Below are 27,533 nucleotides of genomic sequence, written 5' to 3' on the forward strand. Positions count from 1 at the left end.
CCCGTGCAGGATGGTCCGAAGCCGTGTGCTGGAGGGAATCCTGCCCTGAGGGAGGGGAGGGAGGGGGCAGCAGTCCCATGTGGACCAGGGGTCCAGGGGACTGTGAATGAGAATGTGAATGAAGGTAGCTGGGGTCCAGCCAGCCTGGCCACAAAAGGGAAGCTCTGAGCAACAAGGCCACTGGGAGGAGCCCTCCTCCAGCCTCAGCGGCCACTCCTATGCCCACAGCCGCCGTCCACAGACATCTTCCCGGCTATCCCTCACAGGCACTGCAGGAGGCCTGGGGACTCATACCCTCCCCAGGGGGAGTTGTGCTCTCCACGATGAGCTAGACAACAAGCAACTACATCAGTAGATACGTAAAATATAGGCACAGTCCTGGAGGGCAACAAGGGGGGACAGCAATAGAGAATAATGTGGCGGCCAAGTAAGCCTCTCCCAGAGGTGACTTTTCTTTATTTTTTTTGTGGTACGCGGGCCTCTCACTGTTGTGACCTTTTCCGTTGCGGAGCACAGGCTCTGGACGCCCAGGCTCAGCGGCCATGGCTCACGGGCCTAGCCGCTCCGCGGCATGTGGGATCTTCCCGGACCGGGGCACGAACCCGTGTCCCCTGCATCGGCAGGCGGACTCTCAACCACTGCGCCACCAGGGAAGCCCCCAGAGGTGACTTTTGAGCTGAGACCAGAAGCAGGAGGAGAAGCCTGCTATGGGAAGCTCTGGGTAGAAGGCACATCTGGTGGAGAGGACTGCAACTGCAAAGGCCCAGAGGCATGAAAAAACACTAAGGACCCTATAGGAGGCCAACGTGGCCAGAGCATAATGAGAAAGGGCAAGAGACAGGCGTTTCTCAGGACTAGGACTCCAGGGGAAAGGGAGCCCCAGTGGCGAGTCCCCGGATTCCCTCTCCTGCCCCGTCGCAGCCCCCTGTGTGACAGGCGCAAGCCCTCTGGGGCCCCAGCCTTCTTTGCACAATGATGGGGTTGGCATCCAAGGGTCCCAGCTTTCTGGAGAGAGGATTTCCTTCCTCATGGTCCCCCATCCCCTGCCATTCCCACCACCTTCTGGACCCCAGGAGCCAGGACTGGCGTCTGCCCCGCTGGGGGTTCCCAGAAAAAAATCTCAGAACTCCCACTCCCGTCCTGGGACACAGGGGCCAGGGAAGAGGGAGGAAATTCTCACACACAGCTTGCTCCCAGGGAGTTTGCTCATGTTCCCAGGCTGACAACTGGCAACCCTCAGAACTCCGGCCCCTACCCCCTTCCTCCCCCTCCTCTCCCTGCCTCCCGCTCTCCCCCGGCCCCCCTTCTTCAGCTTAATGACTTCCACATGGGCCTCTGGCAGCTGGAGCCAAGCCTCCCAGCATTGTCTGAAATCTCCAAATTTAGAAGAAATATGAAAATTGTCAACCACTCCTTCCTTAGGGGGTAAAAGCAACAGTCGGCACCAGGGGCAGGTCAAGGCGAGGCGGTCACGTGGCAGGCGCCTGGGCCAATGGGGGCCCTCAGAGGACTCAGCACCCGCCTCGCCCCAACACCAGGCTCGCCTCTTCAGCTCATATAAGGTAAAAGGCAGAGGGGCCTTTGCAGCCAGGGAGCGGCGGGCAAGGGGCTAAGGGGAGGGGGGCCCAGTGCCAACTGTTTAAAAGTGCCCCTGTGGCAGTGGCAGTGGCAGTGAGGGGTGCCAAAGGCCCAGTCAAGTTAGTTGAGAAACCATCCCCAAAACGGGCTGGCCCACGTCTCCAGGCCACAAGGAGCCACACTTGGACCAGACCCCAGGAGAGGTAAGAACCAATGGCAAACAGGGGTCTGCGAGTCAATGGCGGGGTCGGAGGTGGGGGGGGGGGCGCGCTCTGTGGTATCCTCCCCAGAGGGATGCTGTGTCAAGGGGCTGGTCCTTGCTCTCCTGCTAATCCACTCTGGGCCTCAGTTTCCTCATCTGTGCAGGGGCTGAACCGGATGATCTCTAAGCGCCCATCCTGCTCTGACCGATGTGCAGGATCTGTGGTCCTGTTGGCTTTGAGGACTCCTTGTGGCTGTGGTTAAATGGGGGGGTGGGAGCAGCGGAAGGGGACAGCGTCACTGTCCCACCACCTGAGCGTCACCTGAGTCTGGGCCCGTCTTGCTGGCTTCGCTGTAGACAGTGCTTATTCCTTGTCTATGAGGTTTCATTTCTCAGCTCTAAGAGCCTGGGGCTCCTGGCAAGGAAAACTGTTTTCAAATAATGGTTTCAAGAAGCAAAGATGTTGGAGAAGCGATGTCAGCTCAGGTTCCAGCAGACAGGCAGAGAGGCAGGGAGGCCGGGGCTGGGATGCAGCCGTGGAAAGGGCACACTGGCTGGGGGCTGGGGGCGCAGGCTCCAGCCTCAGCTCTGCCTCTCACTACCTGGCCCTGTGGCCTTGGGCAGATGCCCTACCCTCTCTGGGCTGCAGTTTCCCATCTGTACCGTGAGGCCATCAGACAACATGGTCTCCATGCAGGATGTGGCTTCTGAGCCCCGTTTGAGCCGAGAGGGCAGCTAATGTTGGGAAGTTTCCCCAGGAGGCCCTGAGCTGAGTCTGCCGTTTGACAACAGGCTTAGGGGCCAAGCAGACCCAGAGCCGGGGGAGCTTTGGGAGGTTGAGCCTCGGGTGATAGAAGGGAGCTGTAGTGTCTGACTGCAGGCTTGGCCAAGGGAAGGGTCGGCTCACAACCCTGAGACCTCAGGATGAGCCTGGCCCTGAGGCAGCCTCTGCTGGGGCTGGGGCTGGGGCTGGTCTCTAAATTCAGTGTACTAGGGGCTCAAGACCTTGGAAAGACGGGGACAGAAAAGACAGCAGAGAGTCACGGGGATGAAGTGGTGGGGCCAGGGGACTCAGAGGAAGGCAGGGGACTTGCAGTGGGGAACGTGGGAGGCAGGGCTGGGTAGAGCTGAGGCCTGGGTCACAGCCGGCAGATGTGCAGGCAACGTGGCTCTTCTGCATATGCTGTGGCCACATCTGGGGCCCAGAATGGACACAGTCCTCCAGCACCAGCCTGCCCAGCACCCTCACCTCCCCACTTTTGGTTATGCAAGACCTGAGGCCATAAGAGTCCAAAAGCAGACTCTGGAACCCAATCCAATTGCCTGGGTCCCATTCTGGCTTTTTTACTTACAAAACAAGTGACCCTGGGGAAGTCACTTGCCATCTCTGAGCCTCAGCTTCCTCCTCTATAGAATAGGTATGGTCTTGGTTCCAACCTCACTTGGCTGTCATGAGGAGTGAGGTACACAGGTACCCAAGAGCAGGATAAACGGGGCTGATATTCATTACAATTAGGCCCTACTCCTCTTGTGAGGCAAGATGACCTTAGCTGTGTTTAGAGGGAAGTGGGAATGAGACCCAGCCAGGGAGCACCCTGAGTTGCCTAAGAGAGAACCGGGTCTGGAAAGAGGCAGGACAGGTGAGTTCAGAGGTCAGAGGTTAAGGGGCACAGAAGAGGGGTCAGCTTGAGATGCTTAATGGGCTAGATGAAGTCTCCTTTTCTGCATTTATAGGGCATTTTGTGGGCAACGTGTCTCAAAGTGCGGTGTCTGAAGCACTGCACACTCATCAACTGACAGGGAATCCTGAGTGGGGCCCAGGAAGCTACATTACAAGCTCTCCAGGGAATCCTGAGCACATGGAGTTTTGAGAATGCTGGGCTGTCAAGCAGCCTGGTACCCTCACAAACACAGCTGAGGTAACTGAACCCACAAAAAGAGAACACTGCTCTAGGTCACCTGGAGAGCTGATGGCAGAGCTGGAAGAGAACAAGTCTCTGCCCAGCCCAGGCCTCTGTAAGGTGGTGCGGATAGGAGAATTACACTGTGATTATGACAGTACAGGCCTAAGACCTTTACACAAATTAATTCACTTAATCTTCAGAACAACCCAGTGAGGTAGGTACAACTATTATCCCCATTGTACGGATAAGGAAACTGAGGCACAGAGAGGTTAAGCAGCTTGCATAAGGTCACACAGCTCATGAACTATTAAACCTGGACACCGTATGTGTGCCGGCCGCCCCAGCTCCTCTGTCCCCAGGGGTCTCCTACCTCCTGCCTTGCTCCTTGGACACCACACCCCATAACTCCTAGGGACCTTCCAAAGTACCTCATGAATTTGTATGGGGGATTTCCCCCCTGCCAGGTACTGGGCTGAATCTCTTGCATTATCATTTAATCCTCCCAGGATTACCCTGTGGAAGGAATCAGCATCATTACATCATCCTAATTTATAGGGAAAGAAACCACTGGAGCTTACCCAAGGTCACATGGCTAGGAAGTGGCAGAGGGGATCTGAACCCAGTCTACAAAATGCATGCTTGTAGTCTGCCCACCAGGGCACCTCTGAGCACAATGATGAGGGATCCCACTTCGTAGAGGAGACCAAGGCTAAATGGGTGACCACACCAGAGCTTGAACCCAAGTCGTCTAGTTGCAAGGCTATTGCTCCTCCCAGGACAGAAAGGAGTTTGCTTGTCACTTGTCCCTAGGATCCACATGGCAGCTCCTGGGGCAAAGTCAGCCCTTTCCCAGGCTGGCTTGTTCCAGGGAAGAGCTGACACATATAGCCCTGAGGAATACCAGTTCAAGGCCTGGTGCCGCCACTGAGCCACTGACCCTCGGGGCTGTGTCTGATTCCCTGTGTGAGCCTTGAGAGTTAGGGGAGGTGGCCTCTGAGGTCCTCATCTCCAGGCTATGCCTGGGCCCTGCCTCAATAGTGATTTCCCAACTAAACAGTCCCTGGGGCTCAGGGCCATGGGGTCGTGCAAAGAACTGTGATAAAGATTTTTTCCAATTATGGTTATTATGACCCTTTTTGTCCATACCTCCTGGGGCACATGAGCCAGAGTTTGTCTGGGGTTCATATCTAGGGAGGGACTGCTAGGTTCTGGCATGCACACCTGTCAACCTCACAGGAAAACAGATTATTTTCCAGAGTGGCCAAACCACGTCACAACTTCCACCAGCAGAACGTGAGCACTCCCCTCCTTGACAACACTTGAAATTATCTGAATTCTTAAAGTATACATGTTACACATTTTATTCTGTTCTTATTGAATTTGTATATTTAAGAACATAAGGAAGAAACAGAAATGCTGCAACACTACTGTCCACATGGGTATCTAGAAATTTGCCCTACATGCACCAAGTCGCAGGGTAGCCTGCAGGCCCTGGGGTGGGGATGGGCACAGCCTACGTGGCTCTCCCCCAGCCCAGCAGTATGCAGTGGCCACGGGCCAAGGAGAGGTTGCCTGTGATGGTCTGCAGGAATTCGGAGGAAAGAGCTCACAGTGTCTGCCACCTCCTAAAGGCCTGTCTAGACAGCCCTGGCCCCATGGGGCTTCACCACACATGGCGAGAGCCCGCAGAGGCCGGCCCCCTCCCCTCTTGCAAAAGAGGCTTGTTGGTGACAGTGCTTCACCACCAGAAACCTTTTCTCCAATTCAAAACAGAAATGCACAGCATGAGTCACCCACTCTCGTGGCCCATGGATCACCCACTCATCAGGCCCCTTTTCGTTTGGATGAGAAAACAGAGGCTGACTCTGGAGCCAGGGGCCTTTCCAGTATGGGCTGCATGAATCCTAGTGCCCAGGTGATGAGGGGACCAGGCGGGTCAGAGCACTGCTAAGTGGGGCTAAGATGCAGCAGGCTGGCTGTTAAAGGTGCCAGAGGGGAGTCAGGCTGCCTGGGTTTGAATCCCAGATCTGCCTAATATCAGCTGTGTGACCTTGGGCATGATAAGAGTACCTGCCTCGTTAGGTTATTGCATTGTCTGGATTAAATGAGTTAAAACTCATGAGGTCCTTAGAACAGTGACTGACACATAGTAAGTACTGAATAAAAAATAACTGCCAAAAGGCAGTTTCTTTGGGGGGAGGAGGTGCCGTACTGGACCCCAACTCTACCTTCCACCTAGGGGGATAAGCTGCCCTTGCTCCTTCAGAAATAACAATCGCCATCTATCAAGTCTTCCCAAGCGGCCAACCCTCCATCCAGCACTCTCTGAAGTAAATAACATTAACCCTCTGGGAACTCAGAGGCTCAGAGAGGTTTAGTCATTTGCCCAAAGTCACACAGCTTGTAAGAGGCTCAGCTGTGGCTCAAACCCAGGTCTGGATGACTCCAGAACCCATGCACATATACTCTAGCACTGCCCCCCTGAGTCTGTGAGCAAAAGCTACTTCTGGTTCTACCCGTCTAATAGGAAAATTCTTGGCATTTAGGAAGGGGGCCATTTGAAGCACGATGCCTCCTTCTAGATTAGGCGTTGTTATGGTAAGATATAAACAGAGCCCCCCCCCCCCAACTCCCATCTCCACGCCTGCTCAGGGGCAAAAATGCAGACAGTTCTCACCAGTGAGCACACCTTACTGTGGGCTGAGTACCCCTGGGGGCCTGTTCAGTCCTGGGCTGCCCTTGACTGTCACAGCTCATCAGTTATTTGAGGATGGGGTAGTCAGCTAGTCCATTTCTGGAAGAAGCAGCCTCACTCTTGCACATTCCCGAGAGCCCATACCAGCCACAAGCATAGGTCACCTCCTCTAAGGTCCTCCTCTGACCCAAGCCATGCACCAAGGGAGATGGAAAACACACTGGGCCCTGCAAACTTAACAGGGACACTGCTCAGCTGCCACTAGCTTTTGCCCCATACCCTCCTCCTCCTTCAGAGAAATAGGGATGGGGTGAAGTGTTCAGAGGGAGGCCGCCGCCTAGGGAGGCCATCCATAGTGGTCACGACACCACCCTGGCTGGGCTGCTGGGCTCAGAGGCCACTGGTCAGTCTGCCTGGAGCCTGCCGGACCTCAGACATGTCACCCAACAACCCCACTGAGTCTGAAGGCATCTGACGAGATAAGCTGAACAAGATGGGGAGAAAGGGAAAGAAACAGGCTAAGACTCTAGCCCTGGCTCTATAGCCAACAGAGAAGTAAGTTCATCAGTCCCTTTGGGCACTTCAGGCCGAGATGTTCCATGATTTGGGATGGAAGGAGGACAGCTCTGGTTATCCCACGTATGACAACGGATGCCCAGACTCTCAGGGAAGGAAAACCTGGGGTAGGGGTGGTCAGAGTAGCAGGGGCGCACTTTGGATAGACCGAGAAGAGAGGAAAAGGCATTCCAGGTGGAGAGTTCTGTGTACAAAGGTAGGGAGGAGGAAAGACATTTTCAGGAGAAGAGCAAACAAGCCCACTTGGCTGTTTGAACCGAGAGCGGGTCGAGAAGCCCTGTAAGGTCTGAGGCTGACAAAGTTGCGGAATGGCTTTGATCGCCAGAAACCAAAGTCCCAGAAGATGGAAGAAGTGCTCCTTGACATCTGCCTCTGGGAGGGAAATCTGTACCCTCCCCCAAAACACCATCAGGCCAAGAGCCTCAGTGCAGGAGAGAGAATTGGGAATTTGGGCATTGTTGACTCTGAGATGTCAAATAATGGGACAGGAGACCTTGGGGTGAGATTAGGAGGGGTAGTAAGGCTGAGGGCTGCAGCCATCATCTTTAAGATTTGAAGAGCTTTCTGGGGATCAGGAACTTGTTCTTTGTAGCCCAAAAGGACAGGGCATGCAGCCCCAGAGAGGTAAAGGTCAGCGGGATATTCGGAAGGAGACTTCGATAGCCTGTCCAAAGAGAGACTAGGTGATTGGGAAGCAGTGAGCTTCCCATCACCAGAGGTATGCAAGTTTAGCAGGGACATTCTAGAGAGAAGTTCAGCATTAGAGGAGGTTGGGCCTCATGGCCTTTCCCACCACCAGCCTGGGACTTCACATCACAGCTTAGCTGCCCTGGGACAATCTTACAGGGTTGAGCCCCCCGGCTGCCTGGATGTCAGATTCCCAGCTAGGCATGACATCAGTTCTGCCCTGATTTCACACAGGGGCCTCTAGGGACCTCCCTCCCTCCCACTTCCTTCCACCCCTTCCACCTTTCCACTGCTGCATTCTGCCCTTCCCAGGGAGCACCAGGCCTGACCAGAGACACCTGGAGCCTGGTTGTGACACCAGGTCCCTGGGGGAATATTCCACCCAGCAGGAATGAGGCAGAGGGGGCCAGCGTCCCGGGGAACCCTGTTCACATGCCCCACAGAGTCTGCATGGAAATTCCAGGAGGATCACAGGGAAGATTCCAGTTTAGAACAACATGCTTTATTTTTGTCCCCCTTTCTTTCCTGTTCCTCCTTTCCCCCAGCGGTGGGAGAGGCGGTCACAGGAAGCTGGAAGACCAAAGCAAGTGTCCTCATTGGGCAGAATCACAGGAAGACCAGTGTGGAGAGATGGGGGTGCTGGGAAGATAGGGAAAGGACCCAGACGGGCCCGGGGAGGTGGACACCACATGGGAGAGGGTGGAGGGGAGGGCAAAGTCAAGGGGATAACGAAACCTGGGCAGGGTGGTGGGCGGTGGGCATGATCATCGATCAGACCAGCAGGCATTCCTGGACACCCAAGACTAGAGTTACATTAGCTCTGGGTTCAAGTTGGGGTTAGAGAGTCAGCCAAGTTTCCCAGAATAGACAGTGGATATCAGGATTGGAGCTTCCAAGAACCTTGGGCACTAGGTCCCAGCCTTAATGGACTGTAAAGCTACAGAGTACTACTAAATCCATCTCGTTCACCCTGGTGATCCTGGTAGATGTTTAATAAACACTCCTGGTGTTGAAACTCATAACAACCAAGTCCTGTTAGAGCTGAAAGGGACCTTTAAGCTCATCAAAGCCACCTCCTCGTGTTACAGATGCAGGACCTGAGGCCAATGATGGGGAGAGACTTGCCAAAGATCAGACTGCCAGAGTGGCCACCCAGTCCTTGCATCCTTCTTTGCCCCTTCCCTGCCTTCTAGATGGAGACTGTGGTATGGTCCTTACAGCCAAAGGAGGGAGACAGAGAAGAGGCAGTTACCCTGCCAGGACATAACTGTCTCTAAGAGGTAGTCAGAGGATAATGGCATATCTTCAGTTCTGGCAGCTCTGCCCAGGAAGGTGCTTTCCCTGGCCAGACATGGTCCGCAAAGTTGTCAGCTGCTGCAGATGGGAGGCCTCCTACAGAGGAAAGAGCTCAAGGCTGGGAGGGGAAGCCCTTGGTTCTTTTCCTGGCTCTGCCCCAATTCACCACATGACCTTAACATGACCTGAGATGAGGTCCTCTCTGGCCTCAGTGTGCCCAGTGAGGGGCTGGACCCAACCAGCTTGGATAGTCAGAGATTTCATCCATAATCTGCCTCAGTCTCCTCCTCTCTTTCTCAGTCCATCTTAGCTTTTGCTTCAGAACAGGAAGTAGGTCAGGCACAGGAAGAAACAGCAGCCTGCAGATTCCCCTCTGCCTGGGAGCAGCATCCTCTATGCCCCACCTTTGCTTTCCAGTCTTGGAATTCCCAGAGAGGCAAAAAGCTGGGAAGGCCCTTATGATCACTCCAGTGATCGATGTGAGACCAGAGAAGTTCCGCAGATTGCTCAAGGTCACACAGCAAGTCACATGTAAACTCCGAGTGGGCCTTAGGTCTCCTGACACTCAGACCACACTGTCCTCCAGAATAATGGGCATGTAAGCCATCCTCATGTGAACCTAGAGACTGACTTACCTTGACATTTCAAACCCCTACATGGGGAGCCCACAATCTCTGCCCCTCTCTGGGACTCAGTTTCTTCTATCAAACAGGGTGATGGGGTGGACCAGATGTCTCTAGGAGCCCTTGCACCCCAGGACCCCAGGGTTTTCCAGTGTGGCAACCTCAGCCCTTTCTGCACAGAGGGTGGGTCTACCTAGGCCAGGAAACCCCACCAAGTCACAGCCTCCATCCAGCCCTGTCCCACCCCAGACCCCAGGGCCAGGCTTCATCGAGAACTACAGGCTCCAGCCCAGCTCCCCTGGAGGATCTGGATTTTTCTTACCATAAAAGGGCAAGCGTGCCTCTCTCGGTCCCTGCTGCCAGCTCCACTGGGGGAAAGGCTGAGCTATTTTTAGAAAACTCAAGGGTTTGCTCCTGAACTCAAGATGGAGCCCATCTGAGCCCGCACCGGGGGAGCCCCTCCCCATCTCCCTCACCCACCTTCCCTCAGTCTTCCTCCCTCTTCGCCCATTGCTGCCTCTTCCCTCCCTCCTCATCTCTGTCTTTGTTCTCCTCTCACTCTCACTCCATCAATCCCCCTTCCTTTTTTCTTTCCCTCCCCTCCCCTCCTCCTCCCCCCTCACTTCTCCCTTCACCCCAAATCTCCTCAGTCAGCTCCCCTCCCCAACTTCCCTCCCTCAGATCTTGTTTTAGGTGGTTGGAAAAGTAACATATCTGCACCCCACACACACACTCTTTTCTTAAACACTATTTACAACATAAATTCCAAACATCCGCCATCTGGTTCTAGGAAGGGCCAAAAGATATTTAGAAAAGGAAGTCATGATTATTCCATCTTCAAGCCAAAGGAACTCAAAGGCCCTTCTCTCTCCCGCCTTCCTCCCAGGGACCTTTGTTAAGATCTGACCGATTAGGATCCTTCCGTGAGTGGAAGGGGTCAGTCCCAGCTGGGCCTCTGACTGGCTGCATCACTTTGAGCTTGTTGCCTCTCCTCTCCGTGTCTCAGTTTCCTCATCCAAACAATGGGAACGCAACTAGGGTGCCTTCAGCACTAATGCTCTGAGACTTCATGTCCTGCTGCACAAAATCCCAAGGTGTGGGTCCCTGGGGCCTGCCTTGGGCTGGGCAGTGAGGGTGAGATGGGAACAAGGGGAGTGAGAGGCAGCAGGGGAGCTCCAGCCTTAACCCTTGATGCCCGGTGCCTTTCACTCCATGGAGAGCTATGCATTCCTTCATGCAGGGGGATGGGATGGAGTCAAACCATCCCCCTTTATCTGAGACTCTGGACACCATGGAGTCCAGTCTTGTCTCCACCACATCATGGTGAGGCCCAGAGAGGGGAAGGCACTTGTCTACAGTCACACAGCATGCCTACAGGAGACCTGGTACCTAACCTGCTGCTCTTCCATCCAACACCTTCCAGAAGAAACCAACATCTGCATTACCCAGAAAGCATCACCCAGCCCAGCAAACTGGAACCCTGGGGGTCTCAGTTCTTTGCAAAGTGGACAGGACAGAAGGGAAAACTAACTCCTTTATCATGATAGTTTCTTCAAACAGACAGCATACAAGGGAGAAATGCTGTGGGAAAGAGAAATGCTGTGAGAAGTCCGTTGTTTCTGGGGACGCCCATTGCCAGGGTGCACACAGCCTCCACTTACACTGAAAATGCTCTCCCTACTCACAGCTCCCTTTCCATAAGGATGCTTTCCATAATACACACTTGACAGAATGTCATGAGATGCTGACTCCGGCTGTCGCTCTGTAAAAAGGGTGCCATAAATAGTCTGGTCCTACAGGGGAGCCTGAAAAATGCATGCTGGGCTGCCCAGAGCCAATCGTGATCCCAACATGTACGAACTAAGTGACCTTGAGGGACTGCTGTAACTCCTGAGAGCCTTGGTTTCCTCATTTGCAAAACAGGGTTAAGAGTGGTTCCTAACTCATAAGTGATTGTGAGGATAAAATAAGAAAACCTGTGTAAAAGAAGCACTTAGCAAGTGTGGAGCACATCGGAGGCACCCAGTGTGTTAGCTGTAACATGTATTGGCCATTGTTATGATTACGGCATGTCCCAGTGTAAGCTGGGTAGCTGGGAGCTGTTACCACTGTCACTGTTATCCCAGTCTGTTCACATTGGAAGGTCAGGGTGATGGGGAGTCTTGGGGATCCTGATCTCTAACCCCCACCCTCCCAGATACCGAGCTACCCGAGGCTGGGCTTGGAATTGTAGGAACTGTAGGTCACTGCCGGGGTCTAGGCCCCTTTTCTCTCCCTCTCTTCCCTTCCTCGTGCATCATCTTGTGACAGCCTCAGACTGTGTTCCCAGGGCTTGCTCGAAAGTCCCCAGCAGCGACCTTCCCTGGGGAGGAAGTGGGGAGCGTGTGAGGCTGGTGAACTCAGCTGAGCTGTCAAGGGGGTGGGAGGGCGCTCTGGGAATGGAGACCCAGAGGAGCCGCACAACGGAGGGGGCATGGAAAGGGGCCCCACACGGCAGCTCCCACCCCAGCTTCCACATCTTCCCTAGATGCCTCTTCGGACCTTTGCCCTCATCCTTCCTGCTTCTCGTGCTCCCATGCCTGTGCCTTGCTGTGGGTCCAGCCGCGTGCTCATAATGGAAGCTGCAGCCACTTATTGTGGACTTACAATGTGCAGAAACTGTGCTTGCACTTGACATCTACCTCGTTTGACCTTCACAAACAAGCCAAGGTTCAGAGAGGTGAAGCCACCAGCTCAAGATCACACAGCTAGAAAGTGCAAGGGGGGAGATTCAAACACATGTCTGCTGGACCCCAGGGCGGGTGTCTTCTCAGTTTTTCCCAAAAATATGCTGGAAACCCTAGGGCCCTGGAGCCCAAGGAGAACACAAGCTATAGGACATGCACAAGGGTGAGAGAGCTGAGGAAGGGGAGCTGTGGGCAAAGAAGCCCCTCCAGAAAAAACCAGCGTAGGTGTGGGTGGGTGTGCTTGCATGGGGCCCCGACCTCAGCCATCTCCCACGGTAGTGCCATCTGGTTCCCAGATGTGGCCTATCCCCAGCCCCTCGTATTTCTTGGAAATGAGCAAGGCCAGGAGAGGGAACAGGGGTTTTTGTGATGTCTGTGACGACGTGAGCTCCGTTTTGTGGTCATCCAACCGACTGCTGCCCGAGCTCAGGAGACAGCTGGATTGAGCGTGAACAGCCCAGGGTTCAAGCTGGCCTCTGACACTCAGCAGGGGTTGACCGGGGTGCGTCACAGAGCCTCTTTGAGCCTCAGTAAGCAAGGAAGCCATTCCTATCTCTGGCAGTGGTTTTGAGTGTGCCTTAAGTTACAGGAGAGAGCATTTTGCAGGCTGAAAGCCTCGTGCAGCTGGAAGTGGTCACAGGTGGCCCCAGGGCTGTCCCTTCAGTCTTGGCCACTGTGTGAACCCCGGATTTCCACCTACCCCTAAATGGCTCCTTTTCCACGTGCGAGGCTAGAGGTGGGGGCCAACGGTCAGCAGGGCCTCTCGGCAAGTTCCTTCCAGACCCATTCTTTTGCTGATGGGGTCTTGATGCGCTGGAAAGGGAAGGTGACCCCTCTTGCTCTTGGAGCCTAGAGCTCCTCAGAAGACCCTCTCTGAAAGCCAGGTAAGCATAGCAGAGATAATGGCAGCCTAGCGGCTGAAGGACAGACTCTCTGAGGCCTGGAAAATCTCAACAGCCTCAGCCTGAGGCTTCTAAGGACCCAGCAACAGCCCAGGCTCATCCTCAAAGCCATCGGAGCCCGGCAGCCCAGTCAGGACAAACAAAGGCCAGGGCTCTGGCCAAAGGGCACCCCAGAGTCCTCTGATAAGGGGTATCCTTGTTCCTTTCAGGCAAGGGCACTGGCTGGTGGGAGGGGCCACCCCTGCAACCCTGACGCTGAAGGAGCAAACACCCCAGAGAGGGGCCTCCTGAAGACCTGAGGAGGGTAGGCGGCAGGGGCCCTGGACACAGACCTGTGAGTGCCACCCCACCTCCACTCACGGGCACCGACACCCCACCCTCCCCACCCCGCCAGCGATAAACTCCCCATCCCAGCCCTCAGGATGACCAAGAAACCAGGCCTCAGAACGGGAAGGATTAAAGGAAGACCCTGCTGATTGACAGGGTGCCGGCAAGTCAGGGCTGTTGCACCGGGATCGTAGGTGAAAAGAAATGGAACCAAAGAAGGGAAAACCCACCAGGAGCCAAGAATCCACCTCACGCCCTGCTCCCTACAAACCAGCAACGCAAAACCTGCGTGCTCCCGAGAACAAAGGACTTGGGGGAGCTGTGGAGGATGATGGTCATTTTCCCTGGAAAGAAGTAAATGGGGTCGGATTCTAGAAGCAGGGAGACCTGGGGCTGTGTCAGCCTCTGATAACAGAACCAGCCCTCGGGGCTTTGAGAGCGTCAGGCATGTGCTCGGACGCATAGTGCTTGGAATACGGTGAAGCTCTAGAAACCGTGAGCAGTTGTTTTTACCGTGCATCATATTCTTCCCACACTTACCAGCTGTTCGTGGAGCGGGCAGGGTGAGGGACCAGCTCCATAAGACAGGTGGAGAAACTGAGGCCCAGGGAAGTGAAGGAGTTCCACTCAGAGTCATACAGACAGTCAAGGGCAGAGGGGGATTCTGGCACCAGATCTCCGGAGGATGGAAAAAGAGGAGGAAGATTTGGAAGTGAGCAGAGGAGGCAGGACTCGGACAAGGAGCTGACACGCCAAAGACAGCAGGCGCAGCCCAGGCTGCTTATATAACACAGCACACCTGTTAACCTCTGCACACACCCCACACGTGTGTGCAAACGTGCGCCCCGGCACAGCGCACACACCTGGCCCTCATTCACTAGCAAATGAGCCTTGGAGACTGGGTCCAAACAAATTGCATTAGGAGGGCGGCAGGCGCCACACCGCCCCCCCCCCCTCCCCGCGCTGTCGGGCTCCAACACTGAGCAGGCCTGCAGAGCTGCCAGCTGCGGTCTCTCGGCCACGCTGACAGGCCCTCCTCAGCCCCCTCCCCCCGCCCCTGGGCCCCAGGAAGGGGGCTGGGGTCCGAGAGAATGCCATGATGATGGATGGGCTGAGGGAGGTTCCAGGGCTAGCTCAAGAGCACACAGGATGTTCGTGCTTATGCAAGGCTCACTTCTGAGCTGTTCCCAGCAAACCAGCCCCACCTTCCCTCCCTCCCTCCCCTCCGGCAGCCTCTCCCACGGTCACTGCTGCCAGAGCCCAGAGCCCAGGCCCCGAGCAGATCTACCCCCCAACACTCAGCTGGGCTGAGCGGGAACTGGTCAGCTCAGGAGGCAACGGCCTGGGGCTGAGACACAGGTGGGCACTTTAGAGGGAAGAAGGAATTTGTGAACAGAAAGACAACACCATCATGTAAAGGTGGCGTCTCTGTGCTTTCTCATCCATTGTTTTGTTTAATCCTCCGAATGTGCCTGGAGTTAGAAGATTGTGCCCACAGTACAGATGTGACTACTGAGGTTCATTCATTCAGTGATCCCACAGCTCCCCTTTCCTGAGCCCTGAGTCTGCACCAGGCCCTATGTGGGGTGCTGGGGACACCGAACTGAATGACTTACAGCATCTGCCCGCATTGCTTTACAGAACATTCACCTTTGGGCTGGGTCATTGGGCACTGGGGCCCCCTGGTCTTCCAGGGGAGCATCTCCAGCAGAATCCCTTTTCCATATGGTATATGTGAGTTATTGAATATTATTACTAAGAGGAGCCTTAGCGATCAGCCCATTCAGAACACAGACCCTGAAGTCAGACAGCCCCAAGTTCCAATTAGCCTCTTGAAGCCTGTTTTCCCATCTGTAAAATGGGAATACAAAAGCTCCCACCTCATGGGGATGACTGTGAGGATTAATTTGTGTTTTCCCTACCCTTAACTGACACAGGGAGAAACAGGGGCTTGGAGAGGGAAAGAGCTTGGCCAGGGTCACTTGTGAGTTGGGGGTTAAGTCAAGACCCGATGGATCCCTTTCTCCTACCCCCCTCCCCACTTATCCCAATAGAAATCCTCCCCACCTGCTTCACCCCAAGCAGCCCAGAGGCCATGACAGTTGGCCAGTTTGTGCAGGCAACCACAGGGACATGTCCTGGGTCCCACCCTCCACCTTCAGCCCTGCCCAAGACTCTGCAGCACCAGAGTCCCAGGTGACCAGCAGTGGCCCCCAGCCCTCAGTGACAGTGGATGATGGGGACACGCAGTGGCAGACTCCCAGCCCAGAGCAGCCTGGCCATATAAGGGAAGGAGCCAGGAAGGTCTCCTGGCTCAGGCCTGGCGAGAAAATCCAGACAGCCACTGTTTATTTTCTCCTTCCCAGCCTCCCAAGAGCTTCCAGACAGAAGACAGAGGTTCCCCCTCAGGCCAAGCGACATTTCCTGAAGACAGTGGAGAACAGGGAGGAAAAACCAGTCCATCATCCAGGAGCAGCACCCCTGGCTGTGGACAGGTAGCACCAGGTAAGATTCTGCCAGGTAAGATTGTGAGGCCACCTGTTCAACTGCCTTCTTTGACAGAAGGGGAAACAGGGCAACAGAGAGAAGCGCTTGTGAGAAGGGATCACACCACTTGTGTGTCCCAAGAGGGACCCATCTCCTGACTGGGGACCCAGAGCAAGAAGGAGCCTCTCGTGGGGTAAGTGGAACAGGAGAGCTATGGACCCACTTCTCAGTGAGACATCATGTGAAGGAGAAAAGCCAGCTCTGTCTGCCTTCCAGCTAGTAGGCAAGACTCAAGGGAAGAGTTCCTGGGGCCAGAGAGCCAACAGAAGGACACCTTTCCTGCACCTCTGCCCTCCTCCCAGCCCAGCTGCAGAACCTCCTCCTCCAGGAAGCCCTCCCAGTTCCCCCAGGGAGGAGGAACCTAAGCCCTCAGCAGTCCTTTCTGGGCTCTCTCTTATGCCACTTGGGTCTGTCCCCTATTCAACTTGCCAAGGGCAATTTCCTTCCACTGACCAAGCTCCTCCAGGGTAAGGACCACATCAGATTCAGGCCTGTCTCCCCTCGGCACGTAGAAGATGCATTTGGTTTGCTGAACGGACAGGTGAAATGGTTAGATCCTGTCCCCAACCCTGATGGATTGGTAAATAGGTCAGGGGATGACACATGGAGCATGGAGGTTAAAAATTATGGTCCTGAGGCAGCTGTTCTGATAGGAATCCCAGCTGGGCTCCTAGTTCCATGCCCTTGGAAAATCCCCTTCCCATGGAGCCTTGGGGATACACGGGGATTAGCACAATTAAAACCCTCAAGAAATGAACATTCTTATTACCATCAGCATCACTATGATTTTTCTAGAGACAAAGGAACAGAACTAGACAGCCTATACCCATAGAGGATATAGAGGCAAATACCTTCCCCTGGTCAAAGGTCTCAACCTCTGTCCCTGTGTCAGAGTTTCCCACAGGAGCGTGGGACTGCCTCCCATCCACTTCCTGTTTCTACACCCAGGAGAGCTGCTATCTTCATGGCAATATTCTGAGCCCAATGGGGTGTGCTGGAAATAGCCGCCAATTCCCCTGGTTCAAGCCAGTCTGTGACCCGGGAACCGTCTCCTCCCCTTCCTGGCCCTCCATGTGGTGGTGATAAGGGTCCCCTGACCACTGCATGGCTGCTCTGCAGATTAAATGTGATGGGGCAGTTTTTCAAACGGCAGGCACTCAGATGCCCCCTTTTTAATTTTGGCCATATCTGCCAACAATCAAAATATTTTAAAATTTAAGAAGAGTCATTTTTAATACCTAAATATAAATGGGAAACTAAAATACTGTCCATAATTAGGAGATAATAAAGGTAAGAATAGAGACAGTAAAAATGCAACAGCGTTCTTATTCTCTCCTCTGGTACATAGCTTGCAAGCCCCTGGGCCTGAGGGAGATAAACAGGAGCCAGAAAAGTGTCAGAGACAGGATAGCACCAAACTGAGGCTCTCTCCCCCTGGGAAACAGAAGGACTGGAAGCAAACACAGGGAATAGCCTGAGTCACTGTGTCTTCCAGAGTTAGTGCCCAGGGGCTTCCCTGGTAGCGCAGTGGTTAAGAATCTGCCTGCCAACGCAGGGGACATGGGTTCGAGACCTGGTCCAGGAAGATCCCACATGCCGCGGAGCAACTAAGGCTGTGCGCCACAACTACTGAGCCCACGTGCCACAGCTACTGAAGCCTGCGCACCTAGAGCCCGTGCTCCGCAACAAGAGAAGCCACCGCAATAAGAAGCCCGCACACCGCAACGAAGAGTAGCCCCCGCTAGCCGCAACTAGAGAAAGCCCGCACGCAGCAACGAAGACCCAGCACAGCCAAAAATAAATAAAAATAAAATAAATAAACGTATTAAAAAAAACAAGAAACAAAGTTAGTGCTCAGGCCACGTACTCTACAAAATCGCCCGCTCTCTGTGCTGCGTTCGGAAGCCAAAGGTGGTCAGGTGAAAGAGCTTTGGAAACAGTCCGGCACAAAGGAATGCAGGGGTCTGGCCTAATCAGCTTGCTTCCCAGCAGCAAATGATCACTTTTTCGGGACGACCCTCCCTGGCTTCTTACTGAAATCTCCACGTTGGCCAGGGCGAGCGTTTCCTCTCCAAGAGCTAGTGGGAGCCGTCTGAGAGTGGAGTAGACAGGCTGTGGGCCGTTCAGGACCCCCAAGCTGGATCCTGATGTTGGAATCACTCCCCAGCCAAACGCAGTTTGGAAAGAGTTCCTCCATGAGAATTCCATATTAGAGCGAGGCAGTTCTTTGGGTGGGAATACCTGAGGCAGGGGCTGTCCCACTCAGCAGGCCAGCAGGCCTGACTTGCCCCAAGTGGCAGACCAGAGGTAAACACTCTGCAGATCAAGGCCTGCTTTCAGACTTCTGCCAGAGGCATATGAGACTATTATTCGAAGGAGGCGTGTGTGTTTTCCTGCTCTCTCCCACCCCCGAGAAAAGGCTGCTGGTTCCCTTCACCCTTCAGACATCCCTGAAAGTATATGTCATCCGGCACCAAGGCCACCCAGTGGGCATCAGCAATGCAGGAGGGTCCTCTGGGGGTGCCCTGAGATCTTGGCGGGGCAGAAGAAATAGAGGCGAGGCTCAGCCTGCTCACTCAGAGGTTCCCACCCAAGCCAGGTCTTGAGAGGAAAATGAATTATCTACATGGTCATTCAATCATCCACTAAGTGGCATTCCCTGGGACCCATCATCATGTACAAAGGCCTCCACAAGGCGCAGGGATCCTCACCATTAACAAATGTGGGTGCTGTCCTCAGGGAACTGGAGATCTAACCCAGTCAGACCCAGATGCAAAGAGCTCTGACACTGGAGAGAATGAGGTTGAAGAATACGATTCAGCCACTCTTACAACGCATATTAGGATCTACCATCACAAGTATGGTAAAGGATTAGAAAGAGAAAGAGGGCAGAAGATGTGTGAGGACATGGACCAGGGTGTCCTGATGTCTGAGAAAGTCAGAGAGGGCTTCCCACAAGAAGTAGCCGTTTGGTCTCCTCTTCCACCAGGAGGAGACGGGCAGGGGAGCAAGAGGGAGCAGCATGGTAGCTGGGGGCCCTGAGGTGGTAGGCACAGGGCTCCTTGGAGGAATGGAAAAAAGGGGCCAGAGGCCCAAGGGGAAGTGGCCAGCTGGGCCAGATGGGTCAGGCCTTGTAGCCTTTTGTGAGGGTTTCAGAATTTAGCCAGAGGGCAGTGGGAGAGTTTTTAGCATTTTAAGCCTAGGAGAGATATGGGCATATTTGCATTTTGAGAAATCACTCTAGGAGGATGGCTGGGATGGATGGTTGCGAAGTCAGTGGGAGTAGAAGCAAGGAGGCCAGGTAGGAAGCTAAGACAAATGTTTGATGGTATAAAATATAAAGTACCATGAATGTACCGTTTGGCTGGGATGCACCAAGCATAAATGTGGGGTATGGAGTCAAAAGGTAGAACATTATATTGGATGGCTCCATTTACTGAAATGCCAAGATTAGCAGCTCTGTAGAGACAGACCTGCCTGGGGGCTAGGGGTGATGGGAGGTGGGTAGGAGGGGCTAAATGGTAAGAGGGTTCTTTTGGAATGATGAAACGTTCTGAAATCGATTGTGAATGTATTACCACTTTGTGAATGTATTAAAAACCACTTCATTGTGCAATTTAAATAGGTGAATTATATTTCAATAAAACTGTTTAAAAAGAAAAGAAAAGGAAGGTTGAGGCTTGGTCCCAGAGGGCTCAAACGCCAGGCTGAGGACAGGAAACACATCTGTGGTAGTTACAGCAGCCTCTGGGGCAATAGCTGGATGGTGGAGCTGAGGCCCCTCTAATGCCCCTTCTCCTGTCTAGGGTGGACTCCCTGCCATCAGCCCCTGGTGCAGAGCAGCGTGGCACCCTGTCTCCCAGCCTGAGGTGCAGTGCTGCATCTCTGGTCAGTTGGGAGTCTGAGATGAAGCACTGTAGCTCGGGAAGGGAGAAGTTGTTCTGCGGCCGTTGCCTGGACGTGGTAAGTGGTAGTGGTGCTTGCAGGCACCAGGAAGGACGGGAATGTTTCCACTCTCCATATGGTCAGCTGAGGAAGTTGCTGGACTCAAGTCCTACCTGTGCCACCATCTGCTTCATGATTCTGGGCAAGGCCTGAATCTTCTGTGCACCCCAGTTTGTCCATCTGTAAAGTGAGGTGTTGGAGCACTCAGTGATGGCCATTACCCAGCACCCTGACTCTGCTTTCACTTTCTGAGCCCATGACAGACACTGCTAATCGGTCGAGGCATCCTTTCTTTTTTCTTTCTTTCTTTTCTTTTGTAATTTTGTAAAACTTTTTATCTTATATTGGAGTACAGTTGATTAACAATGTTGTGTTAGTTTCAGGTGTACAGCAAAGTGATTCAGTCATACACATACATGTATCTATTCTTTTTCAAGTTCTTTTCCCATTTAGGTTGTTACATAATATTGAGCAGAGTTCCCTGTGTTATACAGTAAGTCTTTGTTGGTTATACATTTTAAATACAGAAGTGTGTACGTGTCAATCCCAAACTCCCTAACTATCCCTTCCCCCAACTCTAAGGCATCCTTTCTTGAAGCATTCAGGTACAGCTTCAGAATCCTTGTCAGCACTAAGTTCTGGAGAGCTACTGTTAATGATTCGAAGCTACAACCCTTCATCATTTGTGAACTGGACAATTCCTAAAAACCCTTTCAGCCTTAAAGACAAAAGTCCTGGGCTTTGAGTCAGGCTCTTCACTCTTTGAGGTGTTGCCTAAGTTAGTCCAGGCATCTCCCAAATATCTGACCCCTCTCAGTGGCTTCAGACAAGCAAGAAACAGCAGAGGAAAATCACTGGGCTAAGCACAATTTTATTTAACCTCCCAACAAGCTTGGGAGGCAAATGTTATTAACCCATTTTCCAGATAAGAAAACCGAGGCTCAGTTAAGCAACTGGCCCAAGGTCACACACTGACTATGTTGAGCTGGGCTTGTAACCTAATCTGTCTGCCTTCGGATCCATGTTCTTACCCACTGCATGTGGTCTTGTCCTTACATCTTGGGTCACTTTTAGCAAAGACAGACCAAGACATTTTCCATTAATCCTGTAGGTTTCCTTCCTCTTCTCCTCCCCGCCCCCAGCCACCATAGTTGTATTTATCTCACCTTATCCAGTAGGTCCTATACCATAGCATTTTACAGTTGGGGAAGGCTGAGGTTAAGTGATTTGCTGAGGGTCACCAACAAAGAAGTTGCCAAACAGAGACTGGGAACTGGATCCGCCCAGTTGGTTTAGAGTAAAACCCTCCCTCTGGCTGGAGACTAAGGAATACACATGATCCATGGCAGTCGAAGGGGGGAGTGGGGTGTTACCAGATGGTTTCTGGTTGACAACATGGCCTTTGACTACAGGGAAGGTACTTTCCGGGGCAATTGAAGTTCCAGTCACTACTCTCCCCCCGGAGCAATCATCCACATCCCGCGAGACACAGCAGCCGCCCTGGCTTCTGCAGATGGGGCCAGATGCAGAAGAAAACTCCAGCTGGTCCTTAGGGACATGCCAGAGCCTTGGTGCTGAAGGCCACTCTCTCACCTTGTCCTCACGGTCCAGTTTTCCCAGGAATCCCTTAGATGCTAAGATGGGGATTCCTGGAAATACTGTTCTTGAGGTCATGGTTTAACAGCTGGATGCGTCTCCTTCCCACCCAGAGTTGCCCCTGCAGGGCTTGGGCTCAAGCACGTCATGAGGTCAAGTGGAAGGCCATGCACTAGAGGTAAGAGGGCTTGAGAACTGTGTTCTTGACCTTTAAGTTGCTTTTCTTTCCATTTTGTCCATTTCGTAACATCCTGTGAGGCTGGAATGGGAACTTCACCACTGTCCTGCTCTCGGGAACTTTGTCCAGGCACTCAGTTGAGCAGTGGTTGAACCAGGACACCATAAAGCATGTGTTTCTTTCTGCCTCCACCGCACCCCCACCCCACTTCCCCGCATGCCAAGCAATAGGGGTCGCACTATCGAATCAGCATTATTGATAAATGAATAAATGTACGTGAATTTATTTTAAAAGTTTGCTAAATCAGTTAGCTAAACTAAAAACAAAAAAAACCATTAAGTTTTAGTTCGATTTGTAATGCAGCCACAGAAAAATTTTTAAATTTTTCATTAAGGTAGAGAAGACAAAAAAGCTCAGAGTGCCCTCTTGTGGTGATGCCTCTCTCAACCTGCTTCAGAAACACTGAGGCTCGCCTCTACACACACACACACACACACACACACACACACACACACTCTGAGATTCCTTTTGCCCCAGTCACTTTTGAGCCACTGACCACGTAAGCCCCATCCATCCTCTCATTACCAATGACCATCACTTACGATTTACTTTAACTCGCATCACCTTCGTCTCAAAGCTCCTGAGGTTCAGAGAGGTCAAGTAACCAGCCCACAGTCACTCACATAGCATAAGGCAGAGCCAGGATTGATTCCAAGTTCAGTGGCTTGTGGCAATTCCTCAGCCAAAAGTAAAAACTGCAAAAATAAAAAATAAAAGTAAGACAATCTGAATAGACAGAGAAAATGCTAGCTGAATGAATCCCAGAGACCTGAAGTGGTCCAGGTGCAACACTAGAACTTTTCACAAACTCTTCCTAGTGCTTTTGATGGAGTTGGTAGAGACAGGAGGTGTCGTGGCCCCAGGAGCCTCGCTTTGGGGTCTGCTTGCCGTGCTCCCAGGGACCAGGTGGCTCCCACATGTCTCAGGCTGTCTCTCTAACAGGCCACATTGAAGACATTTATAAAATATGAGATCTCCCTCCCCCTTATCCTCAGAGACTGGAGCTGGACTGACCATGAAGAAATCTGATTTGCTCCTAATGATAATAATAGCTTCCACTCACGAATATTTACAACTTACTGGGGCCTGACCGGGCCCTGTGCTAAATGCTTTCACAGGCACTGTCTCATTCAATCCTCACAACAACCCAGTGAGGTAGGTTGTATCACATACTCCGTTTCACAGATGAGGCAGCCAAGGCACAGAGAGGTTAAGACACTTGCCTAAGATCACACAGCTAACAAGTTGTGAGGCTGAGTCAAATCAAGTCTGTGTTTATGCTTATCACCTGCCCTTGCCCCCTCTCTCCCTTTTGGCCTGGACTGGCAGGTGGGGCTACCTCCCGTGGCTTCCCCTGGGGGAGAAGGTAAAACAAGCCTTCAGTGAGACCCAAGCAGTCCCTCCTGTGCTCTGTGACTATAATAAAATGCTGGACCCTTGGCTTGTGTCCTGTGTCTTCCTGGGAACATGAGGGGAGGGGGAAGGAGGTGACAGCAGGGAGAGAACATAAGCCTGTATTAGTTTACTAGGGCAGCTGTAACAAAGTACCACAGACTGAGTGGCTTAAACGATAGAATGTTATTTTATCATAGTTCTAGAGGCTGGAGGTCTAAGATCAAGGTGTCAGCAGGGTTGGTTTCTTCTGAGGCCATTCTCTTTGTCTTGTAGATGGCTGTGTTCTCCCTGTGACTTCACTCTGTACATGTCAGTGTCTTAATCTCTTCTTATAAGGACACAAGTCCTATTGGTTAAATTAAAGCCCACGCATATGACCTCATTTAACATTAATTATCTCTTTAAAGACCCTACCTCCAAATACAGTCACAGTCTGAGGTACTGGGGGTTAAGACTTCATCATGAATTTGGGGGGGACACAATTCAGCCCATAATACAGCCTCAGTTGAGGCAACCCTCAACTGAAGGCAGGTGCCTTCACACTGCCAGACACTTCCAGAAGCCGGCTAGATAGCAACCAGGACCCACATCAAGACAGTCAGAAGCCCAAGGAAGATGCCAGGCCATGTCTGGGAACACCTGCTGTAGAGCATGGGGAGGGAGAGAGTCCCACGAGGTGAGGTCCCCTAGGGCGGGACCAAGGCACATGCTGGGGAGCGCTCAGGGCCTGGCCACGCGGCAGCCTCGCCCCTTCAGTCCTAAAGGTGTGACTGACCAGGTCGAGGAGGCAAGACAGAGTCTGAAATCACACTTCACACAGGCGTCAGGGTTCAGAGTGAACTCGACATTAGCTGTACCACAGGCATCATGCCCAACACATGGGGACATTTTAATTTCTTTTTTTTTTTTTTTTTTTTTGCGGTATGCGGGCCTCTCACCGCTGCGGCCTCTCCCGTTGCGGAGCACAGGTTCTGGATGCGCAGGCCCAGCGGCCATGGCTCACGGGCCCAGCCGCTCTGTGGCATGTGGGATCTTCCCGGACCAGGGCCACGAACCCGTGTCCCCTGCATCGGCAGGCGGACAGACTCTGAACCACTGCGCCACCGGGGAAGCCCCACATGGGGACATTTTAAACACAATTAGTCTGCCTTCGGCACAATCCTCCAACTCCACTACATTCTGAGGGAAAAAAAAATCAACATCCTGACAAACAACCTTTTACAATTCCCAGAGCCTAAGACCTCCCCACACCTCTCCTCTGCGCCCCCAAACAAGGCCTGCGCACCTGCCCTGCACTGTGGAGGAGCCCAAGGTCCCACAAGGGCCCGAGACTGCTTAGGAGCCACAGGGACGAGTGCAAGAGGCAGGATGGAGGGCGAGCTCCTCTGGCCAGCGCCCTGCCGTCCACTGCACCCCACGCCCCAATGACACACCCCATTCTTGTTCAACTTTGGAACAGTTCCCGGCCAGACACTGGGGCCTCCTCGAAACTCACAGGCCTTGTGCTACTGAGGTCCTTCTAGAACTCTCCCTCACACCCCTGGGGAATTATTGCGGACTCCCACAGGTGGGTTCGACACTGTGGTTTGAGATTCCCAGGAGTGGAGGGGTGCACAGGAATAACAGCAAACGTCCAGCAAAGGGGATGTCCTTTTTTTTTTTTTTTTTTTGCGGTACGCGGGCCTCTCACTGCTGTGGCCTCTCCCGTTGCGGAGCACAGGCTCCGGACACGCAGGCCCAGCGGCCATGGCTCACGGGCCCAGCCGCTCTGCGGCATGTGGGATCCTTCCGGACCGGGGCACGAACCCGAGTCCCCTGCATCGGCAGACGGACTCTCAACCACTAATGCCACCAGGGAAGCCCCGGGGGTGTCCTCTTTATTTACCTCTGCCAGCCTTTACTGGGTGCCTGTGTGCACCTGGTGCTGGGGACACGGCAGTGAACGAGACAACCAGAGAACTCTACCTTGTGAGGATGATTCGCTCACACACACGTAGGTGTGAGATCCTGCACTCCTCTTCCAGAATTTCAGTGTTGAGACCGTTTCTGAACACAGCTGTAAAGTAGTAACACTTTCAAATACATCCCTACATGCCAGGCATGCCGTGGGCCTCTGTCCTGTGGGCAGAAGGAATTGGCACCCCCTGACAACTCTGGTGACAGATCCCCAGGTCGAAGCCCAGGCTCTTCCAGCACTGACCGTCTGCACTTCCTTTTACTGAGAGGGCGTCCTGCACCAGGTGCCTCCTGTGGGAGTGTCCAAGGAGGCAGCGTGACGCAGACAGGAAGGAGGTGGTGCCCTCTTGTGGCCTAACCTGGAAGGACAGGCTATCTTGAAGGACTTGTCAGGGGTAAGGGGGGATTGTTATCAGTGACCATTATCTAACACATTTGCATAGGATTTTGCATCTCAAAATGCACTTTTCATCCCATGACTTCATTTGATCCTTGGGTTTTTTAAATTAATTAATTAATTAATCTATTTATTTATTTTTAGTTGCGTTTGGTCTTCGTTGATGCGCGCAGGCCCTCTCCAGTTGCGGCGAGCGGGGGCCACTCCTCTCTGTGGTGTGCGGGCCTCTCTTGCTGCGGAGCACGGTCTCCAGGTGCGCAGGCTTCAGCAGTTGTGGCACACGGGCCTAGCTGCTCCAGGGGATGTGGGATCCTCCCGGACCAGGGCTCGAACCCGTGTCCCCTGTATCGGCAGGCGGACTCTTTACCACTGAGCCACCAGGGAAGTCCTTGATCCTTGTTTTGAGATACATCTTGTCATCGTATTTTTACAGAAACCCAGTGAGGTTTAAACAATACTAATTCAAATTCTAATAATAACTAACACCTATGATTTATTGATCCCTTACTCTGTGGCTGGCACTGTGAATTTATTTTGTACATATTATCTCATTTGTGAGATTCAGATAGAGAACAAAGTATTAGACACGTGTCCAGGGCCGCAAGACTGCTAAACAGTTACATTGGGAAGCAAGCACCAGCCCCGCACTCAGGCCAACAATCTCTCACACGAGCTTGAAAAGAGAAGTGTCCAATCTGGTCCTCCAGCTCCTGGAAGATTCCCAGTTGCCTTGGGCTGGGAAGAAGCCCTGGGAGACTTCATCCAGCAGGATTGACGCTGCTACAGATCCCAACATGCTGGAGATACCATCTCCTGCTTCCGGGTGTGCTCTGAGGGAACTGGCACCCTTGGCTCAGTAGAGAGATTCTATTTCCTGCTTCAAGGGGAGAATTTCCCCAGGCTCCTGAGAGCTGCCTCTCTCAAAGCGGACAGCAGCAAGGGCACCCCAATATTGCTACAGGATGTGGTCCAATGATCCAGACAAAGGAGGTGAAAGGGGTTGCTGTGATCCTGAGAGAAAGAGCTCCCTCCCTGAGGGAGCTAGAGGGAGGCCGGGAGGAAGACAGTCTGGCCTGTGGGGGATTGCACATCTCCAGCAGTCCGGCGGGCCTGGCCAGCAGCCTGTGCAAGCCAATCTCATTGCTGTAAAAGGGCAGTGGCCAGAAGAGGGGACTCAGGCCTGTCCCTGCATTTCAGACCTAGGCAGCCCCTCTCCAGGTCATGGAAGCAGGCAAAGTGGAAACCAACCAAGCAGGGACGGAATAGGTCCAGATTTGCTCCTTTTTCTTGAAATATGGGGATGGAACCCAAGTGGCCTCAGTCTGGGGACAGTCAGGGGCATGTCAGTTGCACTCTAATCTGTGGGAAGCTGGAAGGAACCACAGCTCCACTAATTTAGAGACTGTCCCCTCTGACCCAGGCCATCTACCACTCCAACATCCCAAAACAGTGTGTTTCCTTGGCCTGCTCATCCCAGAACAATTTCTGACAGAGGGGCATACACAGCAGCTTGCATAACTCCAGTGACAGGGACCTCACCACTTCACCAGCCAGCCTATGTCCTTGATCACCTTGGATTGTTAGGAGGCCCTTCTCTTGTTGGAGTGAAAGCTCTGTCATTTTCCCTAGTTCCTTTGCTGCCCACAGAGATTTATGAACGGTGGCCCTGGCTTCCTTCCCCTCCTCCAGGCTAAACATGCCTGGGGCTCCCAGTGGGCCTCTGAGACTGAATTTAAGCTTGTTTCCCTGCCTGCACAATCAAGACCCCTTCTTTGGGGCCAGGACCTCCTCTGAGAGCCTTATAAAATCAGTCAACCATCTCTGTGAAAATGGCGCACGTCCACACAAAATGTTACATACTACTTTAGAGGATTCATAGGCCCTTTCTTCAGTGCATGTCACAGTTTCTAGAAAGTGGCTGGCCTTTAGTACTAATTTATATA

General features: G+C 53.1%; 1 long non-coding RNA gene across 1 annotated transcript; it reads left to right on the forward strand.

Annotated features, from left to right (window-relative positions):
- Nucleotides 1-1,614: 1,614 nt before the first annotated feature.
- On the forward strand, nt 1,615-27,533 carry LOC149749692 (uncharacterized). The gene is made up of 3 exons (XR_016392816.1): nt 1,615-1,781; nt 15,883-16,021; nt 19,870-27,533. It is a non-coding gene; the product is annotated as an uncharacterized LOC149749692 (long non-coding RNA).

This window comes from Delphinapterus leucas, chromosome 3 (assembly GCF_059928025.1).
Source record: "Delphinapterus leucas isolate spDelLeu-1000000601 "Yukka" chromosome 3, BTC_Dleu_Yukka2, whole genome shotgun sequence".
In the NCBI taxonomy this organism is placed as follows: Eukaryota; Metazoa; Chordata; class Mammalia; order Artiodactyla; family Monodontidae; genus Delphinapterus; species Delphinapterus leucas.